Consider the following 13,730-nt stretch of genomic DNA (forward strand, 5'->3'; position numbering starts at 1 on the left):
TAGCTGAATTCCACCAGTGCCGTGGTGCACACCTCCACAGACCACAGCCAGGTTCAGATGTGACAGCTTAACACCCTCCTGTCTGCCAATGACAGACACAGACAGCAGTATTATTTAAACAAAGTCCATGGTTTGTTCCTGGGGGTCAGGAATCAAGACTCGCTCAATTACAGCACATATAAACTACCTGATCACAGCTAGCAGGTGCTAATTGTCTAATGATCCGTTATCAAACCTCCAGTGGTTCAAATGTGATCATGTTTCTTTCTTTAACTTTTGGCTTCACAGTATATTAATTTCCACACAACAGAGGCCGTTGCTGTCACATGCTGGCCGACATCACTACGTTCACTGTTACTCCTGAAATAATGAAAAATTTAATTTTAAGGAAGAAACGTTCCTGACGTTTACTTCCTGGTTTGTACAAAAAAACATGCCTGTGTGTGTACGTGCATGGGGCAGCTATTTATTGTGTTTAATAAAAAGAACAAAGACCTGTTCTATAGGAAAGGTGACCTTAATGACTTCTGCTATGATCTGCTGCTGTATAGAAAACAGCTGCTCCCTATATAATGGCAGGGAAACACTGGTAAGTGTGGAATATGATGTAACAACAGAAGTTAGTAGTGTGTGAATGTCCCACACAGGGAAACCTAATGTTTTGTTACTGCACCCTAAGTTAGACTTGCTGAATGTCTGTTGACATGATATTACTGAAAAGCTGATGGTATTTCTATGTTAGAATTCTCTCTATATAGAAAATACATCTCTCTGTGTGCTGTGAACCTTCTGACCCTCTGACCTGCAGATCTCCCTCAACAACACAGTTTACAAGTGGAGGATGTTCTGGCTGACCAGCAGCTCTGTAACCAGAAGAAGAACTCCATTCTGGACCAGGAGGAACCAGAACCTCCACAGGTTAAAGAGGAACAGCAGGAAGTCTGCACCAGTCATGAAGGAGAGCAGCATGTACTGAAAGAGGAGACTGATCCCTCTATAGTAACTGCTGCTTATGATGGACCAGAACCAAACCATGACATGGTTCTCTCTCACAACGCTCCTCAAGGTAAAACGTCTCTAAAATGTTTTTTTTCTTTGTCAGAACCTGAATGTTTATTATTATTTCTGTTTATTAGAACTTTAATGTTGGTTCAGGTCATTTGGTTGTTCCAGGGTTTAGATCTTTCCATCAACACATTAGTCAGGGCTTTTGAGAGCAGGTATGGACTGGCCATCTGGCATACCGGGTAATGCCCAGTGGACCGGAACACATTTTTGGGTTGGGGATGGCATAATGTAATCAAAGGTTAGGGCTGAAACAAACCAGTATTTTGGTACTCGGATACTCGCCGATTATTTTAGCAATTATTCAAGTACTCGGATCACACGTAAATGTCATAGTTTTCCCATAGAAACAGCTGCAGCGGCATTGCTTCAGTCTAGGGCTGGGCGATAAAAACGATAATGATAATTATCGCAATATAACTTTTTATATAACAAGATGACACAAGTTCGATAATGCTCAATAAATGTGTACACGTTGTGTGACGCTGCACATGTGCATTACATGCTGGGCTCTCGAGTGCTACATGTGGAGCTGTACCATCACTGTTCAACTTTTTTTTCTCCGAAAAGAGGACACTTTAGGCTTTCTATTGGTATACTCCGCCATGTCTCTGTCTTGTTTACAGGCTGTGTCTATGGGAAAGTCAGTGTCCAATTGGACAACGAGATCACAAGGTGCTCAAACTAGAATTGTAGAGCTTTCTGCTCTCATATATATCTCTCTCTATATCAAAGATGATTGATTCGACACGAGACGTATCACCCCTGACTAGCTGGGTCGTCTACATGGCTGAAAAGCAGCTCTGAATGCAATAAAAGACGCGTAGCAGACTGTTATCTCAGCTGGAATGTCATCAAAGTCAAAAGAGCGAATGGCACATTTTTTACTTATAGTGTAATAAATTTGTATGGGTTATGGTTCTACTTTGTAGTACAAAGATATAGATTGTAATATTGATTTTATGGAGATTTTTATTAAGAGATACACACCTTAGTTTTTTGAAGAATTGGTCATGTCATGTTTTGACAAATAAAGAGAAGCTTAACACCACAATTAACCATCTGGTTTCAACAAACTGTTCTCCTCTAAATGTGAAATAAATATAGATTTTACATATTGTGTTAATTATCGATATCGACTGATAATGAAATATATGATCATGATAAATTTTTTGCCATATCACTCAGTCCTACTTCAGTCTGCGACCTCCTCCATACCCGGCGCCAAAACCATGTGTCTATGTGTCTGACCTGCAAACTGCTCACTTGCGTTTCAAACCCAGGACCTCTTGAACCCAAAACACTGATCATCCCGCTGCGCCACAAGAGAATCATTCTCAATGACGTCACTAACGAGTCGTCGAATGCTAAATTAGTTGTTAATGCATTTTGCCTTCGAATATTACTCGAGTACTCGAGTAATCGTTGCAGCCCTAAAAAAGTACATCATAGATATTTTCTATCAACCACAATGGTATTTGAGATGTTAGTATTACTATTAAATAACAATGTTGATGATGCAGCAGTATACCAAAGGGGTACTGGGAAACTCACTCTAAGCTTGAACTTGAAAACTTGAGAGCTCTGCTTTGTGTCCATTTGTTCCTCCAGTTCTCCCTCAACAACATGACTGTAAGGAGGAAGAGATCCTGTCTGACCAGCAGCTCTGTAACCAGGAAAAAAAATCCAGTCTGGACCATTTTGAACCGATTGTCATCCAATACAAAGAAGAGCTCAACCATCAGGACCCACTGCTGATACCTGAGATAAAGTTACACAGAACAGGTATGTGAAACTGCAAACAAGCAGTGAATCCAGTGACTCATGCAGGATCCTACTCAGTTCTGTGCAACGTTTATATTAAGCTCAATGATCAAAACTGTGAAACATGTTTTCTTGTTTATTCTAACCCTTTAGATCTCACTCAACAACACAATTTTAAGGAGAAAGAGCTGATTCTAGCTGACCAGCAGCTCTGTAACCAGAACAGGAACAGCAGCCTGGATTGGGAGGAACCAGAACTCCCACAGGTTAGAAAGGAACCGCATGTTCTCTCCAGCAGTCATGAGGAAGAGCAGTATGAACTGAGAGAGGAGACTGAGCCCTCTATATTGACTGTTGCTAATGAAAGGAACTATATTGAACTAGAACCAAGCTGTGACAGGATTGTCTCTCACAACTCTCCTCCAGGAAAAAAATCTGTAAAATGTAAACCTGGTAGAAAAGGTGAGAAGCCATTTTCTTGCAGCACATGTGGCAAATGCTTTTGTCGAAATCATGATTTAGCTATTCACATGAGAACCCACACAGGTGAGAAACCACATTCTTGCAAAACATGTGGGAAATGTTTTACTCAAAATGGTAGTTTAACTGCCCACATGAGAACCCACACAGGTGAGAAACCACATTCTTGCAAAACATGTGGGAAATGTTTTACTCAAAATGGTAGTTTAACTGCCCACATGAGAACCCACACAGGTGAGAAACCACATTCTTGCAAAACATGTGGGAAATGCTTTACTCAAAATGGTAGTTTAACTGCCCACATGAGAACCCACATAGGTGAGAAACCATTTTCTTGCAAAACATGTGACAAATGTTTCAGTCAAAAAAGTAACTTAACTTTCCATATGAGAACTCACAGATGAGAAGCCATTTTCTTGCAAATTATGGTGGAAATGTTTTAGACAAAATAGTGTTTTAACTGTCCACAAGAGAACCCACACAAATAAGTCAAGTGTTTGCCAAACAGGTGTGACCAACTGAACTATTTGTTTAATGTTCTTTGGTAGGTTTTATTTCTGTGTACTATTGAATGTGAACTGACAGCTGACACTGAGATCTGTCATGTTGATTTGTGTGTATGTCGAAAAAACATTTTTTTATGCAACCAGTTCAATGAATTGGTTTCCTGAATGAATTGTTAAATAATTTATATAAAACTATGTTTTTTGTTTTATTTTAGATACGTTAGTAATCCCAGGGAACTCCTTTAAGGCTGCTGCCAAGCAGTGTCATACAATGACTAGCAAGGTACACCACAGGCTAGGGTGAAGTGTCTTGCCCAAAGACACACAACATTGACTTTAGGGAGGAGTTGGGATTGAACCACCAACCTTCTGGTTATTGGACACCCTGCTATACCACTGTGGCACTGCTGCCCCGAAAACACAAAGGCACTGCTGGGATTTGAACCCAGGGTCTCCTGTTTACAAGACAGGCGCTTTGACCAACTAAGCCACAGCGCCTTCAGGTATATCAGCTGTATCTCAGAATGTGATGGAGGTAAAGCATGCTGGGACATGTTCAATCAATTGTACTGCATTTCTGCAGTATCATTTCCTTAACATAGCATGTAACACTTGATAGCCCTGATTGTCTGTAGACAGTTGTCAATTAATAAATTCAAATTAATTCTATAATACCTGACTTTCTACGAAGGTTTGAATTTTGAGACTGTTTAAACAAGAGAGAAAAGTGTGACAATGTGCTGCTATGTGGTGGCAGGGCAGCAAGTAGGTGGGCCCTGGTAAGAAAAAGAGGGGCTGCCCAGCTGTAGCAGTGGTGTAAAACAGCTGACCCTGGCGAGACAGGGGGCTAACCCGGCACAAGTAGGCACACACACACGGCCAGGTGCCATGGATGGACAGTGGCAGAAGATTAAAAGATGAGTAGCAGTCAAGGAGGGGCTTGATGGCTTTAGAAGGAAGGGATTATGCCTTGTTTTTGCAACCGGTTGCTGACTCAGGTCTTCTCGTATCATTTTTGATCTGCAATAAAGACTCTGAGTTTGCCTGTCTACAGTTGTCTTTGTGACTGTTGTTTTTGTAGATGTGAGCTTTATTGACCTCAGTTCTCATATTTCAAAAGAATGTACAGAACAACAATTTGTTATATCTTCCATCGTTATTTCAGGTGAGGGAAATGAGGAAATAGTTCTTAGAAACGACACAATTTATTAGCCTCTGTGTAGCAACTTGGCAGAGCTCAACTCATCCTCATACAGGGGCATACTCAAAACATTACATGCTTACGTACAACGTAACTATGGTTACCCGTAGGGACCAAAATACATAGCAATTTGGACTACTGGTAAATGATGGCTTTAGAGGACCTGCACAGCTCAGCTGAAATCATTCAGACCTCAGTGCTACATATGATGGTATCATTTGATGGTCTGTGTAGTCCTGTTTGGATGTCAGATTTTATAAGGTCCATAGCTTCTGTTTTACAATGTGTTATTTTTGGCCCACAAGCTAAACAGAACCAGAAGTGCAAAAATTGACTGATGAAGATGATATTGAGCATTTCCTTACCTCTTTTCACATCTGACATCATCATTTCACAGACACTTTGTGATGAAATGACGTCAGCACAGTGTGTGTAGTGTGTACTTGTAACATCAGCTGGACCCATGTAGGAGGCAGAGGTGGACTTTTGTTCAATAAGTCTCTTATTGAGTGTAGAGTCACTAACATCAGCTCACAGTGTGATGAGCTCCTGCTTCTTATTCTGCATCAACTAGATGAGGAAGAATAGAATGTTCCTGTGTGCATGCAGCAACACACATCAGACAGAGAGCCTGACTGCATCACTGTGAGGGTCCTGATCAGCACCATGGACAGCTGCCACTTGTGTCTTTGACTGCTGAGATTTTCAAACAGGTCTCTGAATAATAGGAGGAGGATCCTGCTGTGAGCTCCACTGGAGACACTGCTGCTGCTTCTTACTTCTTGGACCACCCGTTATTAATACATTGTGTTGAACAGGTGTACATAATAAAGTGTCTGCTGGGTGTAATGTTGTTATTACTCCCATCAGTGTTTTACAAAATCTTCTCATATGTCCTGTTTATTTCTGTTACCAAGAAAGAGTCCAAACAAAACAACAGTGTGTTTGGGAGGTCTCACAGCTTGTTCTCCTCCTCTGAGCACAACTTTTTTTTCTGGGGTCATATTTAAATACTGTTGTGTAATTGGTCAGAATTTTGAAAAGTGTGTAGTGATTGGAGAAAAGTGGAAAAGCCTCTCCACTAACTGAGAATCCACACAGGTCAAATAATACTGTCTGCCAGACCTGTGGTTCAGTCTATTATCATGCTAGGCGCACGTACACGCCCACCTACACGCTGAACATTATCAGCTCGTTACACATTAAGGAAACTGGTGTTTGGGCAAAAAAGCAAAACCATGGAATCATGAATAGTATCAACAAATCTTCCTCCTCCTCCTGAAATGACTGCAAACCTGATGCTCCGCTTCTTTGTCTCCAGGAGTCCTAATTCAAAGGGACTGTTTTCATTTGTTGATGTTTACATGTAGAATGTGTGATTTATGATGCTGCTGCTCAGATGTTTTTATGATGTTTTACCACGATTAAAGAACACGGTGATGTAGTGACTTGTTATATTTAATGTAAGTACTAAATGTTATTAAATACTAAAGTGTGGAATGAGAAGAGACTCATGTGTCTGCATGTCAGTAACACAAAAGAACAGCTTAGCAGAACGGTTGTCATGTGATTGAGGTTTGACTGAGAGCTTGTTCATTCGAATCAATGAATTGCTAAGAATGTGAATCAAATAAGAATGAATTTTGGAAAACAGTATTTTCTTTAAATGCACAGCAAAAATAAACAAATAGCATGTAGACATGAAAGCCATTACGGGGACGTTTGATTTCTTCCCCAGGATCCTCCACTAACAGCTGCTCAGCATCAATCCGAGTAAGAAAAAACACACTGCTGTGTAAGAAGAGCCATTTCCTTTTCCATGGCCTCAAGTTTAAGAGCACGTCTTGTTAATATGTCCACAACTTTACATTCAATCTCTACAAGTTGCCTGCGGAGGTCCTCCCTGGATACAGCAGGGTCACAACAGCTGTCCTATAACACACACATGCATGTTAATGTGATGACAAAAACAATCATTTTAGACATTTTACTGAAGTTTGAGGTTGAAATAACTCACCATGAGACGTTGGATGAGCTGCATAACCTCCAGGCTCTCAGGAGACTCTAATTCTTCTAGTGAGAAGTCCATTATCTATGAGGACACACCAGGAAGATCCTGAAGCTGAGTGTGTAACAATTTACATCGTAACAGCTCAGAGTGAAAACAACATGAAACTGAAGTTGTGCACATGATTGTGAACAGTGGAATAAAACTCAGTGTTCAGTAAATTAGAAAGCACAGAGGCAACAGTCACAGGTCCACAGCGACCAGGGTCAGGATGAGGTCTACATCTGGGTTTGGATTTCACATGATAACACTGTGCCCAGTTACACATTGAAACTTGAAATAATAACACAAAACAGTGAGGGGCACTTCCTGCACTTTTGGACATTAAACAGTGAACAGTGCAGCTTTCTGAATAAAGTACACTGTCTGATGATGGAGCTGTCCTCTGTGTCCTTACTGCAGGTGAACTCTGTAGCTCTCAGCACTGCTTCACCTTTCAGACAAACTTTCTACTGCCTCTATAATCTAACCAACATTGCATGGAAACACTAGCAAACCTCTGGTAGCTGTGTCATGTTATTTTAGACCCTGTTCACACAGAATCGCTGGAATCTGGCTAAGCTCTGAATGCAAATGCAGCTAGCGACTCCCGCTAGCACCGTCAAACTTCCAGGTTCACGGGGAGGGTATCCAGGTCACGTACAAAAACACTAGAAAGGAATAAACTAGTTACACTAACCAGGGACTCACATTTCTAACTTTACATGCAGTTCTAGAGGAAAAGACCAGAAGAATGCAGAGCTGCTGAAACTTACTGTAGTCCTGCTGCAGTGGATCCACACGTCCTGCTGGAAAGTTGTCTGTAGCAGTCAGACACACTGACTCGTACTGTTAGATTCACTGAGAGGAGGTTTATATTTCACTTTGAAGCTCCGCCCTCTGTTTGTATCAACCCCTTCCCACCAACATGGAGGCCATGCTGGCACCATGTTGGCACAGAAAATGTCACATTGTTTACATGAATAATAGTTGTGTATCGTTGTATATTTAGTCAGGTCATGTCAGGACTGTGTCCTGTGTAACTACACTGATGTTGAGTTCTGTTGGAAGAATTCTACCTTAATTTGTTTTTTACTATTAATTCACTGATTCTTGAGATTAGGGACAAAACATGTCCTCAATTTAAAAGCAAGCCTGGACATTAAAATAATTTTTAAAAATCATTAAAAGAGACTTTGAAAGTTTAATATGGGAGATTTAAATATACTTCTGAACTTAGTTTGGTGTATATGTATGTGCTTTCATAGCAATTTGATATAGTATGAGGGCAGAGCAAGAAAGTACATGCCAATTAGCATGACCTCTGCAAGAGGTCATAAGAGCTGCCTGAAAGAAAAAGTGATTAAACATGTGAATAATACATAAAAATTACAACAAAATTAATTTGATGGTTTTATAAAATGTACAAGAATACATTAAGTTCAATAAATATAATTATATCCATTAAAAAAATCTTTTCAAAGTAGCGTCCTCACATCAAGTCAACTCCGTCAGGTTTTTTCAAGTTTCTAAATAAATCAGGCATATATTGGTCAGCTATAACACTGAGGACCCCCTTTTCATTTTCCCTCTCTTGATGGAAGCAGCAGCACAACACATGCTCAAGTAAGTTTAACAGTTTTTTTTCTTTTTAGCCAATAAAGGCGATTTCTCTGTCGTCACAAGTTTTGGGTGTCAACTTTGTCATCTAGGTATAATTGTCTTATATGAAAATTGTTAAATAAATGTAGGTAATTTAGCGTAGCTTATAGAGGCAGCTACCACCTGGGGGAAAACAAAATGGCTCCAGTGTATGTGACATGATTGAGACAAAAAAACAATTCATTTTGTCAACTCCGTCAGGAGTCAACTCCGTCAGAATGAATGCCTGACGGTGTTGACATTTAACCTGACGGGGTTGAAAAATTCTCCAGAACTCATTATGTATTGAATAACAAAACATAGAATGACAAAATACTCACATAAATCTTATCTAACACTGACTGATATTTATTTTATTTAAAAAATTATTATTTATTTAAATTTAAATACATTTTAAATTATTTATTTAAAAAAGAAATGATCAACACAAATGTTAACTTGTATGTATTGCTTTTATCTGTAGGTAGACATGGCTAGATGTAAACTTTCAGTGGAAGAGCAAAGAAAAAGAAATAGGGAATATCAAAGAAGGAGAAGACAGAAAATAAACAGTGATGCAGACAAAAGAAGGGAATCTCTAGAGAAGGAAAGGCAAAGATGGAGGCAAAGGGTCCTCAACAAAGCTGTGAGAACAGTGGTAGACTTGGGGCCAAGGGAACTCAGACATTGCAGAAAACGTTGGAGGGAAGCAAAGAAAAGGTCAAGAAGTTCCAGAGCCACACAGTATATTGTCACCCCACCAGCTAGTCCCTTAGAGCAGGGGATCGAAGAGCCGGCCACCAGTAGACGAGCTCTTGCAAATGAGAGACAGAGAAGAAGAGCTAGAAAGAGACACTCAAGGGAAATACAAGCTTTGAAGAAAAAGATTGATAAATTGAGAAAAGAGCGAAACAGGCTTAGGAAGCAGGGATGGCGGGAGAAAAAGGCTAAAGTAACTCCAAAATCAAATGACAAACAAAATAGAGGTAGAACAACAGTAGATTCTCCACGAACAGAGACAGAGAAGATGTTATCAGGAAGCTATCTTAGGAACCCAAATATCAAAAGAACACTTTTTTTTTCACAATGTTCTCTGCAAGGAGCTTAGACAGGACCAAGAAACTGTGTCACAGAGACGCACAAATGGTCATAGGCAACTGGCACTGTCTGGCAAGGTTCTAAGGAAGTATCGGCTTCTTCATGGTGTGCACAAGTTTGGAGTCAGCTACAAGTCAATGAGTCTAAAAAAGAAACCAGAAAAAAAGAAAACATATCTCCAGCTCATCAGCCAGACAGTTAAGGAATTCTTTGAGAGCTCATCCCGCATGACCACTGATAAAACTGACACCATCACCAGAAAAAAAATCAAGCGCCAGCGAATGGTTCTGACTGACTCCATGCTAAATCTCCACGCTGAGTTTCTTAACACAAACCCAAATCTGAAACTCAGTTATTCTTCATTTTGTGCACTACAACCGTTCTATGTTACACCTCCAAAGGCATCTGACAGAAACACATGCATGTGTCATTACCATGCAAATGCCAACTTAATGCTTCAAGCTCTTGTGTCATCAGGTGTTGTGGAGTCAGCAAAACTTGAAGATAGTTTTCATTTAGTTTGTTGCTCTCCAGCAAGTGAGGCTTGTCTTCTTCGCACTTGTTTATGCTGCAAAACCAAACACACAGCTGTGGCTCCAGAACTGGGTGGAACTAATGTTCAGTGGGAGCAGTGGGAGAGAGTTCAGGACCAGACAACAACTGAGAGCCATTTCAACATGAGACTTCAACCACACTCAGGAAGTCTTTCAGAATTGCTTCATCTGTATGAAGAGAAACTTAAAAGGGAGACAACAACACATGTCTGCCTGGTTCGCAATCAAGTAAATACATACAAAGATGTCATCAAAACCTGCAATGAGAACACAGTCATCGTGCATATTGATTTCTCAGAATCCTGGAAGTGTAAATATGCATCTGAGGTTCAGGCCTGCCGTTTTGGCCAGAACTTGCCTCAGTGGACTCTACATACTGGGATGTTTTATACCAAGGATGAAAAGGCAGCATTTTGCTCAGTGTCTGAGTCCAAGAGACAAGATGCAGCAGCAATCTGGACTCACATAGATCCTGTCCTCACAGACATAAAGACCAAATATCCATCAGTAACCACTGTACACTTCTGGTCAGATGGGCCAAGTAAGCAGTTCAAAAACAAGAAAAACTTCTTACTCATTTCTGAAGTGCCACCCACTTTCGGCTTCAGTAGGACTACATGGAATTACTTTCCAACAGCCCATGGCAAGGGTGCCCCTGATGGCATTGGAGGAACTGTAAAGAGAACTGCAGACTCGTTGATTCTACAGGGAAGTCATATTGAGAATGGAAACGTGTTCTTTGACAAGGTTTCAAACTGCCTCAATGGTGTGCAGCTGTATCTTACTGAGGAAGAAGACATGGAGAAATATGATGCATTTCTTACACAACAGCTCAGACAGGTTCCAGCAACAAGACAAATACACCAGGTCATCCCGAATGACAATAGTATCTGTCACAGACAGATGTCTTGCTTTTGTAGTGAGCCTCTGGATTGTCAGTGCTTTGCCCTGGCTACCTCACATTTGCAAGAACGCATAGTAGAGCAGCACACTGAAGCAAGGAGAAGTAAGAAGAGGCCACTGGCCCTGTTAATGGAGGAGATGGAAAATGAAGCGGAAGAAGAAGACAATTTGATGGAGACATGGGAAGCAGAAGACAGTGATTTGATGGATGAAATAGAGGAGACATTGAATGGTCCTGAGGGCACTGTTGTTGATATCACTATCAACAATGTTGAAAAAGGAGACTGGCTAGCAGTGGTATATGACAACCACTGGTGGCTTGCAAAGTCCATTGACATAGACAATGAGCACCAAGATGTGAAGGTTGAGTTTATGCACCCTTGTGGTCCTACAGCCACTTTTCACCCAAAACAAGGAACGGAGGTCATCTGTTTTTGTCCAGTAAAGGACATCCTTCTTAAATTAACTGGGAGTGCATCACCAGTCAAGTCCAGTCGGAGACGAGAGCTCTATAACATGACTCCTGAAGTAATGAACTTCATAGAGCGCATGCATGTTCGCCGCTTGTTGTCTGATGCCTAAATCGTACAGGTTAGGTAAATTTTTGAATTATTGAGTTATGCATAAAGTCATTTAGGAGATCTGCAACCTTGACACTTGTCCTGTAGAAACCAAGTTACCTGACTGATAGAACATACTGTACAGCAGCTGTATAATAACATACATATCATACATGCACTGAATAATAACAGACATTGCATTGACATTTTGAGTCTGATTGTAAACTTTCATTTACAGTGAGCCCTTGAAAGGAGGGAGGATGCATTCAGGGAGTTTTTGGGATCCCACACAGGTGCCACTGGAAGCCTGTGTCCTAAATAAGTTTTAAATGTTTCCTCAAACAGTTCAGTTCAGCAATATTCCAAGTATAGAGTACCTCCAAAGTTGTCATGTGTATTCATGTGTTGTTTACTGGCCTTGTTAATAGGCTTTGCCTACTCTTGTCAACTCCATCAGTTGACAAGAGTGTAGGTTTATTCTTTTTTTTTTTTTAAATGCATTTTGGTACAATTTATGAATTTGTTTATTAAAATATTACTTGGACTGCATGCACTGGTCTCTTATTTGCATAAATTGGCAGATTAAATATAATATTAAATATAATTTATATTTTTTATAATTTATTTATATAATATTAAAAATGAATATATGAAACAAAGTTTTTTTTAAAAGTCATTTTCCAAAACCGTGTAAAATAATGACAGAATGGTACAATATGTATTTTAATCACTTTTTTATGATTAAGTAAGCTAGTACTTGATATTTGAAGCTTTTAAAGTTTGACTTAATTATTCAAATTGAAATAAAATTATTTTGGATATGTTGTATGGAGTTGACATATGATGAAAAAAAATCAGATAAATCCTAATTTTTATAAAAAATTATATAGTAAATAACTTACTACATTTACATTTACTACAAATATATATTTTTTAATTTTAAATGTAGTTCTGTCCATAATCTCAAGAATCAGAGAATTAATTATAGTGTATAGTGATTAATCATTACGTAGTCCTGTGATCCTGTTTTATGATTATGCTTGTGCCTATTCTAAGATGTGTGTATTCTGAGAAGCTGTGTCTGTCAGATAACAGAGGGTATAAGAAGGGAGCTGCTTGAGCACTCCTACAAAGGCAACTGTCTGTGTCTGTGACTGCTCCTTCCTGCAGGAATAAACACACTTGAGTGAACTCCAGCTATTATCTCTTGTGTATTTTTCTAACATAAATTGGTCCTTCGAGCCGGATCCCAATACGCACTCACTTCTCTGGCGGCTGCTTGATAGTGCACACTGACGAGGGCCTTGCCTCCGCTAGAAGCAGGGAGCCACTAGAGGAGGGAGAGCTGACGGGATTCTTATTTGAACCTGCTGTCTTTCACTCTCGTGTACACCGGTGAGAAGTTTTTTTCTTTTTCTTTAAATCTTGCTTCAATACATCTTCTGCATGCATGGCATTTTCTTTAATGATTGTCAGTGTCGCAGTCCTCCATCCAACTAAGTGTGGGGAATTAAAAAACCAATGGGGAAATTGCATTTTTGCAACAGCAGGTACAGACAGCAAAGGATAAGTTAAGAAAAGATATATATGATAAAATAAACTACCAATAAAATATAGAATAGAATCATCAACAGTTTACATATGAACAGTTATTGCACAGGTGAGTGGAGGGAGAAGTGGTCTGTAAGAAAACTGTACATAGTGCATCAGAAACTAAATAAATAATGTGTTGTACACTGTGGTGTGTGAATATTGCTCCTATTAGAAGTGGTTATTATACAGTCTGACAGCAGCAGAGGTTGTGTGTAATGACGCGGCTCACCAGCAGAGGGCGTGTGACGGAGCAACAAGCAGAAACTACAGAGGAGAAGAGACACAACAAAGATCAGAACAGACACACTCAGCTCTTCT

At 39.9% G+C, this 13,730-nt stretch overlaps 1 non-coding gene across 1 annotated transcript; it reads right to left on the minus strand.

Moving 5' to 3' along the window:
* Positions 1-4,239: 4,239 nt before the first annotated feature.
* On the minus strand, positions 4,240-4,313 carry trnat-ugu (transfer RNA threonine (anticodon UGU)). Its single transcript has one exon. It is a non-coding gene; the product is annotated as a tRNA-Thr (tRNA).
* Between the last annotated feature and the right edge of the window lie 9,417 nt (positions 4,314-13,730).

This window comes from Parambassis ranga, unplaced genomic scaffold, assembly GCF_900634625.1.
Source record: "Parambassis ranga unplaced genomic scaffold, fParRan2.1 scaffold_21_arrow_ctg1, whole genome shotgun sequence".
NCBI lineage: Eukaryota > Metazoa > Chordata > Actinopteri > Ambassidae > Parambassis > Parambassis ranga.